The sequence below is a fragment of the Balaenoptera musculus genome, chromosome 7 (genome assembly GCF_009873245.2).
Source record: "Balaenoptera musculus isolate JJ_BM4_2016_0621 chromosome 7, mBalMus1.pri.v3, whole genome shotgun sequence".
Taxonomy (NCBI): Eukaryota; Metazoa; Chordata; class Mammalia; order Artiodactyla; family Balaenopteridae; genus Balaenoptera; species Balaenoptera musculus.
Window position 1 is genome coordinate 41,595,741 of NC_045791.1, and position 12,990 is coordinate 41,608,730.

At 50.7% G+C, this 12,990-nt stretch overlaps 1 protein-coding gene across 11 annotated transcripts in view; it reads left to right on the forward strand.

Moving 5' to 3' along the window:
- Positions 1 to 12,990, forward strand: part of TANC1 (tetratricopeptide repeat, ankyrin repeat and coiled-coil containing 1) — a 240,369-nt gene that overhangs the window by 213,312 nt on the left and 14,067 nt on the right. The gene's annotated exons all lie outside the window — the stretch shown is intronic.

Below are 12,990 nucleotides of genomic sequence, written 5' to 3' on the forward strand. Positions count from 1 at the left end.
GTTGCGGTGTGCGGGCTTCTCATTGTGGTGGCTTCTCTTGTTGCGGAGCACGGACTCTAGGCACGCGGGCTTCAGTAGTTGTGGCACGCGGGCTCTAGAGCGCAGGCTCAGTAGCTGTGGCTCACGGGCTTAGTTGCTCCGCGGCATGTGGGATCTTCCGGGACCAGGGCTCGAACCCGTGTCCCCTGCATTGGCAGGCGGATTCTTAACCACTGCGCCACCAGGGAAGCCCGAGGAGGAGGTTTTAGATGAGAAAACATCTGCAAATATGGGGCTTTGCACGAGTGTCTACTGCACTGCCCAGATTGTGAGGTCTGTGTTTGGGATTTGGCCACACAGGGTCCACATTACCTGACCCCACGTGCCGTCTGGAAGAGAAGGCCCCGGTGCGGATGACAGCCTGAGTGGATGGGTCAGCTCATCGTCCTTGTTCTCACCAAGCCGCCGGCTGGTGGGTCCCCAGCAGCTGCTCTGTGCGCTCTTTCTAATTGCTAGGGAACCTCAGAGTGAAAGCGATAGTTTTGCTTCCTGGTTTGTTTGATCCTCTTTCCTGGGTGTGGTCAGTGGTGCTTTGTGTCTAAAACACTCTAGGATGGACCTTGTCTGTCTCCAACCACAGTGATGGGGTAGGATCCCAAGAGTGATCGTGTCTGGGGTGTGGGCAGGTGACGGGACAACCAGACGCTGTGTGTCAATAACGCAGTTCCTTATTTCTGTTTGACCCTTGTGTGAGTTCCTACAAGTCTGTTCAGTGTAGGTTAGCTATGAACAGCTTGGCTTTAAAATGCCAGCTGATGGGGCTCCAAGAGAGGGTCTCCAGGGTGTGTTCTTGGCTCACCTGCCCATCTTTGAAGGGCCCGCTGGTTTCCGTGCAGCTCTACGCCGCCCTGTTTGGAGCACAGCTACCCGCCCATCTGTCCTCTCCCCGCCCCGTCCAGGAGGTGGGAGCGCTAAATCGGTGGCTCCTGCCTTAGGTATAAAGAGACAAGACAGTGTCCAGAGTAGATTTTTAAGATGTTCGTCTAAAATGGGAACAATGTTTACTTTGGGGTTTCTTGCAGTAAACTCAGAGTTTTAAGAAAAGTTGCAGGATACAGATGTGCCTTGGTGATATATGGTGACTTTGGTTCCAGACCGCCGTAATAAAATGAATGGCACAGTAAAAGTGAGTCTCACAAATTCTTTGGTTTCCCAGCGCATGTAAGTTACGTTTACACTGTATTGTAGTCTGTTAAGTGTGTCATAGCTTTATGTCCTTAAAAAACATATATACCTTAATTTAAAAATACTTTATTGCTAAAGAAATGCTCACCATCATCTGAGCCTTCGGTGTGTTGTAATCTTTTTGCAATAATAATATCAAAGATCACTGATCACAGATCACCATAACGAGTATATAATAATAATGAAAAAATTTTAAATACTGCAAGAATTACCAAAACATGACACCGAGGCACAAAGTGAGCAAAGGCAATATCTGCAAAGTGCAATTAAATAAGTTATGCCTGTATCTCTACTGGTTTTGGAGAGCAGAGGGCCTAATTTATGTAAATTTCCTTTTCCACCAGCATTTGGAGCCATTTGCTTTTTACGTCTGTTTGATGTCTAGATCCAGCCCTGCAAAAATCAGTCCTGTAGCTCTTCAGCGCTTCTCCTCGGGCTCACGCAGTTGAAGGAGTGTGACACTCAGGTGGAGGGGGTGGCGTAAGGAGAAAGCTCGGAGCTACTGCACAGTGGGCTTGGGGTGCATCTCCGCCAAGCAGCTCCGCCCGCAAGGCAGCCGAGACCCTTTGCTTGTGACGTTCACACTCTTGGTCGGACAGCCTTGATCCCATGGTCTCCGGGCAGACTGAACCATGACAAGAACGCATCAGATGCTTTGTGTTATCTCTGTTTCAGGCATTCCACAGCCATGACAAGCAAGTACTGGCTCCCACGAAGTCTTGACCTAACCGAGTTACTGTTTCCTTGTCAGTGTGTGATGGGAATCTGCCCAAACTGAAATGATCAGAAATGCTTAACTGGTGACCTCATGGTGTTGTGAATTGTCAGAGGAACTGTGCTTCCAAACTCTAGGCCACTCTCAAGTCTGTGAGCCTGTTGTCTGTCTCTGGGCAGAACTTCACGCTCTTTACAGGGGCATAAAGGCCCTTCTGTTTCAGCAAGTTTGCCTGTCTTGTAAGCAAAGCCTTCCCAGCCCCGGTCCCTTGGGGTCACCTTGCAGTTCCCTTCGCAGTACTTACGACTGATAAATTTGATTGTTGGTGTTGCTTATTTGATGAAAGCTTGTCGTCCCCAAACTGTGGGCTTCAGGAGGGCAGAACTTTCCAGGTCTCTTGTGCTCATCTCTGTGTGTGGTCACTGTGTCTGGTCTCGTGTTGTCCAGTAGAACTTTCTGTGGTGGTGGAAATGCTTGCGTTCTGTGCTGTCCAGCCAGGTAGCCACTAGCCATTGATCTTGCCTGGTGCTTGTCACATGGCTGTTGAATGAGCGGACCAGCGGGTTTAGAGAAAACAAAGCTAGGTAACTTTTAGGGTAGGTGACACTCACTTTGCAGAATAATTTGGGAGAAATTGTGTTGTCGGAGGGGAGAGGTAAGGAGCCCAGTTGCTCGTCGGGACCCAGTCCTCTGGTGTCTTCGTGTCTGTCGTTGCGCAGGTCACGTCCTGCTGGATTCCAGCCTGGCTGAGATGCCTTCGTCCCAGTCAGCAGTGTGGCTGGGTGCTGGGTTTCATCTTTTGGGACACCCAGCTATTAGCAGCCATACGTGGTGTGGGCACGGCTGACAGGCCAGGATGGACCGTGCCAGCCCCATCTGTGTGTCCATAACGTCTCCCTCCCTGCGTCACCCGCCCGACTGCCCACTGCCCCGATGTGCCACGCCCTCACACTGTTGTTCCTCGGAAATCCTTCTCGCTGCTTCACAGCTGGTCTGCGGCAGGCCTGGAGCCGCGGGCTCCACAAACGGACAGGACGCTGTCCCGCCTGTCATACGACTGCTCCCAAGGGGCTGCCCTTCCCTAATTTCTGACCTGAGAGGCCCCGTCAGAGGGAGGTAGACGTCTGGCGGAAATGTTTCATGCCAAGTGTTCTTTTATGTTGTCCGTGCTCTTTTAGTTGGTAAATACTTTCCAAAGAAGTTGAATCATTGGAAACACTACGTTTTTATTGCCAAAGCTGTTAACAACACCGTATTTTCCTCTCTTTCTAAGAAAGGCTGAAGTTTTCTCCCCAGTATTTAGCTGCGTGGCCCTCCATTATCATAGTTCGCACAGGCAGTTTAGGCCAGCATGTATGCTGATCACAGGTCACTCTTCTCTAATTCTGCACGGAATGCTGGATGGGACTTGAGTCTCAGGCCCAGCCTGTCAGCTGGGGTGTGGGCATTTCCACGCCAGGCTTGGGGGAGGGGTCCTCACATCTGTTTCCTTACGGGGCCTGGAAGCCATGAGTTGTACTTTGTCCTTGATGTCTTAAAAGTTTCCCTCTCATCTCCGTACAGCTGCTTCAGTTTCCACTCTGGGGGCTCTGGCTGTCCTTCTGGGAGTGAGATGTCTTTCTGCTCTCATTGCAGGGACCACGGACAGCAGAGCTCATCACACCCAAAGCCACCCCAAAACTCGGTGCATGCATGCCAGGTGGCAGGATGCCTTGTTGCTGATTTAAAAATAACCCTTTGTTTATTCAGATTTTACCTTAGGTTTTTTGGAGAGAGGAGGGCTATTGTTTGGTGAGAATTTAAAGAACGCTTGAGACTTACTGGATTGAGTTTGGCCTTCACACAGGTTAGGTACATCTCAGGGCAGAATTCAGGTGAGAGACTGGAAAGAAAAGAATTGGTCTCTTGCTTGTTGGGGCATGTGGAGAATTTGTGTGAAGGAATTTACTAAATGTATCTTGTAGAGAAAAGCAAGTGACTTCTCTTGTACACTGAAGACACCCGATTTTTTTTTTTTTTTTAATTTATTTTTGGCTGTGTTGGGTCTTCGTTTCTGTGCGAGGGCTTTCTCTAGTTGCGGCAAGCGGGGGCCACTCTTCATCGCGGTGCGCGGGCCTCTCACTGTCGCGGCCTCTCTTGTTGCGGAGCACAGGCTCCAGACGCGCAGGCTCAGTAGTTGTGGCTCACGGGCCCAGTTGCTCCGCAGCATGTGGGATCTTCCCAGACCAGGGCTCGAACCCGTGTCCCCTGCATTGGCAGGCGGACTCTCAACCGCTGCACCACCAGGGAAGCCCAAGACACCCGGTTTTTCTGGAGTTCCCGAGCCCCTCACCAGCACTGCTGTTGGGAAATCCTTGTCCAGGCCTTCCTTCCTCTGCTAGTGTTTGCTTTAGGAAAGTGCAGTAAGATTGTTGGAAATCCAGGTTTCTGTCAGTCCTAAACAAGGTAGAAGTTCTTGGTTGTCCTTAGCATGAAAGAGGGGTAACCCAGGACCTTAGAGGGTATGAGGGAGGGGATAACCCAGAATGGGGGGGGGAGAGGTCATCCAGGATCCTGGATGGAAGGGGCAGCCCAGGACCTAGGAAGGGAGGGGAAGGGTGGATAACCCAGAACCCTGGAGAGGATGGGAGGGGGGAGCTCTGGACCCTGAATGGAGGGGAACTGGGGAATAACCCAGGACGGTGCAAGGGGAGGGACAAAGTTGAGTAATGTAGGCACTGGGGAAGGGGGTGATGTAGGTACTGGGGGAGGGGGTAGCGCAGGCTCTGGAAGGAGGGAGATGGGCGTGGGGTCACCCTAACAATAGAGAGGATGTGGGGGGTAAGAACCAAAGGGACTGGGTTTGTCCACACCCTGCCCCCTTCCTGCTCTAGCAGACCCCTGGGGTTTGCCCCCGACGTGGGTGTGTTCTGGAGACCTTTCCTCTGCTGAGAGGCCAGCAGGAATCAGCGGACCTGTGCGTCCCTGTCCTACGGGGCAGGTGAGGGGCAAGGAGCAGGGGCCCGTAGAAACCCGCAGGGGCATTTCAGGTGTAGATGCACTGGTAGCTTGACTGCTTACCCAGGACCCTGTGCTCCGCCTTCATCCTAAGGCTTTCGCTGTACACAGAGGCCTTTGTTCTAGTGAGTTCCTTCCTATTCATTAAAAAAACAAAAACAAAACTTGGGCTTTCACCATAAAGGCACATGCTCGTCTACATTTTGGTACCTTAGAGCATCTTTACCCACAAACACGGCTGCTTGTTCTTTTGGTCACTCCCTCCTAACAGGACTGCACATGGTTCACCTGCTCTCCCACGGAAAAATCATCCTTGATTCTTTCCAATTCTTCCCGCAATGATATTTGGATTCTCTTTTTTTGAGCCTGGATCTCAACTTGTGTAGGATGGTTTTGCCGAAACTGCCCCCCTTTTTACACTGACCCCTCACGTGGGGTCCTGCCCATAACTCTGTTCTCCTCAGCTCACGCCCAGCCCTTTGAGGAGAGAAGAAGGAAGGAGCAGCACGTTGTACATGCTTTAGATAATTTGGTGTGTAAGAGGATCTGTCCAAAATGTGAGCATTCTCAGCACACTTTAGAAGTGACAGCTGGTCAAAGCTGTGATCTTCTGATGGATTTTTGGCACAAAGTCTGTATGAAACATGATTTATGTCATCCACATTTTAGGAAATTGTTTTTAAATTGAATTATGTTATTTATAGCACACATTATTCCTCAAAGGATTTGAAGAGGCTTACTTGAATTAATACATATAAGAAAAGGGAAAAAAGTCAGGAATAGGACATGAGGAAGAGCAGGGATATTCCTGCCATAATGTCCTGAATGTTTACTAGGTCGAGCTACTGTTTTGGCCTTAGGAGGCTGTGTGACCAGAGTTAGAAGGAAACATAGTCATCACAGATTATTCTTACTGTCTGTGGGAGAAAGCGTAACAGTTCTTCAGGAGAAGAAAAGTGTTTTCTAATACCCTTGTTCTGAAACAACATTCATAGTCTGTTTGATTAGTTGGATATATTTTTAAAGGAGACTTTTTAGGGGCAGAAGTGTGAGAATTAAGAACTCAGATTCCAGCCAGACTCCCTGACTTCAAATCCTATCCTCCCTCCCACTAGCTGTGTGACCTTAGGTGACTTGTTCAACTTCTCTGGACCATATTTTCCTCATCTGCAAAACCAGGATGAGTGGTACTTGCCCCGTAAAAGTTAGTTTTTTTTTTTTTTTTTTTTTTAAGATTTTTGATGTGGACCATTTTTAAACTCTTTATTGAATTTGTTACAATATTGCTTCTGTTTTATGTTTTGGTTTTTTGGCCCCAAGGCATGTGATGTGGGATCTTAGCTCCCCAACCAGGGATCGAACCTGCACCCCCCTCATTGGAAGGCGAAGTCTTAACCGCTGGACCGCCAGGGAAATCCCAGAAGTTAGTTGTATATTAAATTAATTTATGAATTTGAAGGGCCATGAAGCATCATGTAGGAAGCAGTTTACAAGTGTCAGAGTATATTATTAAAATATGTCAGGATCTTCCTGTTTTGCTTGTGAGAAGAGGTAAGCTCAAGGTCCTTCTGTTCTGCCATCTTGTCCAGTCATCTCACATTGCACTGTTTTCTTATCCTTCTTTAAAAGTTCTAAAGACCTAGGATCCTTAGAATCACAAAGCATATCACTGAAAGAGACTAATAAGCTTATGGTATAGGTGCAGATAGTTGAGGTCCAAAGAAATTTAATTGTTTCATCAAGGTTTCACAGTGAATGGGTGGCAGAACCAGGACCAAAACTCTCCGATAATCAGGATCTTCCTATTCTGATTGAGAGCATGCCTCCAGGTTCTTTCGGCTGCTTGGGTTTAATTTCTAACTGACACTGAATCAGCTTTATGATTCAGGGCAAATGATGTTAACTGTTGTGACTCAGTTCCTTCACCTCAATAAAATGGACATCATAATCTTCTAATTCGAAGGATTCTTGTCAAGCTTAAATAAGAATTCACCCATAGTCTTTTGCCCAGAGCTCGGCAGCTCTAAGTGTTCAACAGATACGATATGCTGCGAAGGTTGTGATGAGCTGATTGTTGATATTAATTATTGTAATATATTTATGCTATACCTTTGGCCTTGATAGAGCATTGAAATGAACGCTTAAGTGACAGAATCTTAGTTACTTTGCAATTCCTTTATGGATTTGCAGGATGGAAAAGAATTTTGGTCACGTGTGAAGTCCCATTTAGTGGCAATTACACATTTTATTTCTATAAAAAAATTCCTTGGTAATTTGAGGTTCATATTTAACCTGTGTACAGAGACTGACAGCATGGTTTTACTCTAGAACTGGTCACGTGCCAGGGGTGTCGTGGTTCCTCAGATTTGGTTTCTGCCTTGCTTTGTAGGTAGTTCATTGGGAAATGGGCTGATTTGGTGGGGGCATCTTTATGTGCGATTTGGCTGCTGCCTGTTGCCTTGTCACAGCGATTCCCTCTCCTTGACCCCAGCCCGGCCTGCAGCTGCAGGCCCTCCTGGGAGACTTAATGCCAAGCGCAGAATGACGAGGCAGGGTCAGAACAATAAGGAAGGTGTTCCAAACAGCCACTGGTGAGCTTCAGAGAGCTTTTGGGCAGAGCCGGCTTCCTGTTCGTAAGGTCACCCTCCCAGCACGGGCGTCTGTCAAGGCTGGGGGTGCTGGAGGCTCCTGGGGGTTCGGTCTCCCGGTGCAATGGCATTTTTCAGTGAGAGCAATCTTTGTTGTGTTTTATTTTATCCTTTGCATTGTTGAGGATTCAGATCTTTGCGGAGGTGAAGAATTTATAGCTGTTGGAGAGTTTGTTCTTCTAATAGAAGCCCTCCCCTCCTTCAGCCAGGAAGGAAATACCTAACAAAGCAAGGCTATGATACTGGACTTTTTTTTTTTTTTTTTAATTAATTAATTAATTAATTTATGGCTGTGTTGGGTCTTCGTTTCTGTGCAAGGGCTTTCTCCAGTTGTGGCAAGTGGGGGCCACTCTTCATCGCGGTGCGCGGGCCTCTCACTGTCGCGGCCTCTCCCGTTGCGGAGCACAGGCTCTAGACGCGCAGGCTCAGTAGTTGTGGCTCACGGGCCCAGTTGCTCCGCGGCATGTGGGATCTTCCCAGACCAGGGCTCGAACCTGGTCCCCTGCATTGGCAGGCAGACTCTCAACCACTGCGCCACCAGGGAAGCCTGATACTGGACTTTTATAAATCTCAGCCCTGTCCGTAGAAGGGGGAGGGGGAGGGGGTGTTGCCTGACTTCCCGGGGCGGGTACAGGGCACTGCTTTCATTCAGAGGCCTTTGGGACCAGCCTCTCTGAGTGGCAGCCCTGCCCAGACCCAAAGGGCAGCAAAGCAAAACACAGACCGACTAGCCTCTGGGGTGACAACTCCTCGAGAGGTTATTTGTTAAGTGCAGGGCGAGGGGCTGCCATTCCCAAAGAGGTTTAAAAAATTATAGAATCCCAAATTACATTTCAGTATTTAGATAAAATAGCTGAGAATTCCCCAGCATTCCACGTGCACTTTTTACCTTTGTTCTTCTCCGGCCCAGGTTCTGTCTTCACTGACTTTGTCACATCTAATGGTTTCCATCTTGGTCACAACTAGATGACATTTATGAGAACTCTGCTGCTTATTACTATTCATTTTCCACCCATTTCTGTAAAAGATGGGAAAAGGCAGCATGACAGGAAATAAATGACACCAGTGAACACACGTATGGAAGCAAAGCCAAGCCACGCTGCCCACGACCCGGGCAGCCACCTGAGCCGGCAGGAGGCGCGCTTCTGCGGGTGCGCACCGTTCTGGCTCACGTGCTCGGCTGGGGCCTAGGAGGCCGGGCTGGCTCATCACCGTGTGGTGTATGCAAAGGTCCCTGTCCAGGAGCAGGGACCGCCTGCGTGTGCTCTGACCTGGCACCCTTTCCTGTAAGTCGGGAGAGAAGCATGTGGGCAGAGGGGTCGACAAGCCATTGTTGAAGCCCCCGGGCCTGCTGGCCTGGCCCAGGAACACATCCCTGTGTGTTTGAGGGACAGACCTGCCATAAAATATCACAAACAGCCCTGCTTATGGAATGACTGCGTTCCAGGCAAGTTGCCGTTGAGCTTTCGTAAATCACATCTTTGCCCAGAGAACTTTAGTTCTTAAAAGATTCCTGCAAATGATCCATTTTACCAGGAACCATCTCTCACTGATGTTTTCAGTGAGGATGTCATATTGTTGAGGGTCAGTTGGGTTTTCTTAAAATGAACACCTGCCACGACAAACGTACTCATGCTCTGAAGACAGAAGACAGTATTGCCGAGGTAAAATTAATCAGAAAATGACACATGCCTTCGTGGGAATTTAATTACAAAAATGTCATCTTGTTGAGGATTTTGCAGTAGAAGAAGTTATGTTCAGTTTGAGTCCTAAGAAGCGCCATGAGCTCAGGTTGATTTTTAGAGCCCCCGTTTCATACCAAGTCTTTTTTCTCCTTGCTCTCTGAACTCCGTTGGCCAGAAGCCAGGGCTTTACCCTACTGCCAGGCGCTCTCTCCTCCTGTCTCCCCCCCCCCCCCCTTCTCCTCCGGCCAGGCTGAGTGCACTGACCCTTGTTAGGGGCTGGTGCTCTGCTCGGAGGACAGCCTTTTCAGCAGAATAGCTGAAATTCCTGAGCAGAGTTCTGCCGTGGTTTTGTTTGTTTAAGCATCTGGTTGACTATTCTTCAGCCTCGCTTGTTTCCGAATATGGTATCCTTAAGTCCTCGTGGCTGCTAGAACTTGAGATACACCCTTAGCCTCAGGGGTCCTGAGTGATGGCGCCAGAAAGATTCCCTCTGAGTAGAAAAAGGAAAACACAGGTCCTGTTGTTTGGGGCATCGGGTGAAAGCGAGAGCCTCATTAGGGAAGTGTGATCCCTTTTAGGCCAGCTGTGTGAGACTCCCAGCCTGTGCTGATAGGTGCTTTACCATCTCAAAAGAAAGCTGATCACCAAAAGTGCAGCCAGTCTGGCTGGAAGGGAGAAGGGAATCCAGCCCCGTCTCCAGGCCTGGGCGGCGCTCCCCTCCGACTGTCAGCTGTTCTAACTTCTGGCTCCTCTGGCACCTCCTTCAAACACAGGGCCCTATTTTTAGTGCCGGGCTGTCATTTTTGATGTGCTGTTGCAAAAAAAAAATCAGTGGCAGCTGCAACAGAAATCCTGACTTAAAGGCCCCACTTATAATGCGGATGAAACCTGTTTACCAAATAAAAGAGACTGGAATGTCATGGTGATCAGCTGCTTCGGGCCTCGTCAGACGGAAGAGCCTTGAGCTTATTACGTCCACGGTGTCCTGCCTGCGCCTGGCCACGTCCCCGCCTGCAGCGCCTGTGCCCGCTCCGTGCCACAGTCCGCTCCCGGCAGAGGAGGGGCTCCCTAATTGCAGGAAGGCTGCAAAGGAGCCGCAGGCCCGGGGCGTGGCTCAGCGTCCAGATCTTCCATCTCACAAACCCCCCGCTTGCAGGGACGTGGTGTTAGACCCATCCAGACAGTGTATAGAAAGGCGCCCCACGGCCCACGTTACGTCAGAATCGTCAACATTCACGCCGTGGCAGGAACAGACCATGATGGGCATGCCCAGCAGCAGGACCAGGACCTGCTAGTGTAGAAGCTCACAGGACAGACAGGATCACTTGGCCACTGAGGTTCAGACATTTGGGGTATGGGAGCTCCCACCTCCAGCCCAGCGCATCGGTATATAAACCGATATCTAGTCTGTTTACGGTATTTATTTGTAACTTATTTACAAGTGTAGATGTGCGATGGGTGACAACGCGCCTGTCTGTGTAACACGGATAGGAATGGCACCTGTGGTCGAGACCCGAGATAGCTTCCACTCCTTCTGTGGTTTGTACTGGTTGCCCTGTCTTGAGAAAATCAGTAAAGCGCGTGGCGACTTCTTTGTCCCTGAGAGGGAGACGAGGTCCAGGTGTCACGTTTACATCCTTTTGGCGTGTGCGGTCCTGGGAGTTAAACCATGGCTGGGCTGATGGAGCTGGAGTAGGCATGATGTCTGTCCTGAGAGGGGGTCTGGAGAGGACACAGGGCATCTGCATTGCTGAGCCCCGGGCTCCCCGTCTCAGCGATGCCGGGAGGCCCAGGGTTCCCAGCGGAGCCGGCCCTGCCCTCTCGGAAAGGGGGCCACTGTGGGCCTGTCCTGAGACCGCCCAGCAGTGCTCAGTTCTGAGCTATCGCCCTGCGTGTTCTTCTGTGCTTTGCTTCTTGGAATCTCTGTTAAATTTGGGAGACGGACCCGTTGCGCTGCATTTAGCCGTGTGGTGTTTATTTGGTGGCCGTGCAGTGTTTGCACCATGACCTGTGGTCGGCTGTCCACAGCCAGCTGGGCTGCTCCAGCTCAGGCTGTCACAAGCACGCCTCCCCGTGTGCTCCAGGGGCACGTCCAGGCACCCATCTACGCCTGGGTTGCTGTGGGGAAGGATGTGTACGTCCTCAACCGGCAGTGGGTCCCGTTTCTCAATTACTTGGACTGCTAGTGAGGTTGGGCGCTTTTCGTAAGTTCGTTGGCCTTTGGACTTCACCTTTTGTGAAGGATCTATTCCTGTTGTCTTCCTAGTTTTCATACTGAGACGTCGGACTGATGTGGAGGGACGCTTACTTTATTCAGGAAGCCAGAAGTTTGAGGTGTGAGGTTGTATGTAGAGACGGAGTCGCCCTGGGACTCGAGCCGAGCCGCAGCGTCAGGCTCCACCCTCTCCTTCCCCCTCTGCGTCGTAGACACTCCCTCCTGCGGTGTCTCCGTCTCCCACCCTCGCCCCTTCCTGTCCTCTTCTCTGCTGAAGAGCTTTGTCTTGGCCTGGGGCTGTCCCCGCAACCTGCCACTGTCCTTCCCTCTAGACAGTGGTTCATGCCATGGCAGAGCCCCCCTTCTAACTAAACCCCTCTTTCTGCCTCCCCAGCCCCCATTAGGAATCACGCCTTGGGGGTGGGGGGGCGCAGTCACTGCTGTGCGGGTGTCGTGAGGACTCTTGGCCTGCGTTCTTTCCCTTCACACCGTTCTCGTTTTGTCCTCGGCTGACCTTCCCGCAGCATCTCTGCTGCCAGCTGCAGCTCCCTGCCTCAGGATCACACTGCGCTGTTCGCCTGGGCACTCAAGGCCCTCCACAGTCTAATTGTCCTTTTGTGCCTTTGTTGACATTCTTAACCCAGGATCTGGACTTGTTACAGAAATTCTAAGCTCCCTGAAGGCAGGAACGATGTGATACGCTCTCACTGCCTCAGTAATCATTAGTTCTTGTTGATTGAAATGTATGACTTTAGGGTAAGAAGCTGGTCTGGACAGTAACACTGATCTCTGCGTTTGTGTGGCCCTATATTCTCGTTGTCTCTTACTGTGAAAAAAGACAACAATAAAGCAAACGCTTAGTGGCTCCTGAATCTGCATTTGGGCCAGGCTTGTAGGGATGGCTCATCTCTGCTCTCACAGCTCTAGCTGGTGTGGCTTGACTGGGTCTGGGGATCCCTTTCCAGGATGGCACACACGCATGTAGTTGACAGTGTTGCTGGTTGTCTGCTAGGATGTTGGCCACGCACAGCTTCTCCCAGTGGGTCTCACCTCAGGGCTGCTTGGGCTTCCTCACAGCGTGGCCGCTGGATCCAAGGAGTGCCCAAGGAAGTGGAAGTTGCCCACCTTAGGGCCTGGGCCCACACACTGGCACAGCATCATTTCTGCTCTGTTTTGTTGGTCAAAGGGGTCACAGAGGGACTTCCCTGGTGGTCCAGTGGTAAATAATCCACCTTCCAACTCAGGGGACGCAGGTTCAATCCCTGGTCGGGGAGCTAAGATCCCACATGCCGCAGAGCAACTAAGCCCGCGCGCCACAACTACTGTGCCCACGCGCCTCAACTAGAGAGCCTGCGTGCTGCAAACTACAGAGCCCACACACTCTGGAGCCTGCGGGCCACAGCTACAGAGTCCACGCGCTCTGGAGCCCGCGCGCCACAACTAGAGAGAAGCCGGCATGCCACAACAAAGAGCCTGTGTGCCACAACGAAAGGTCCTGCGTGCTGC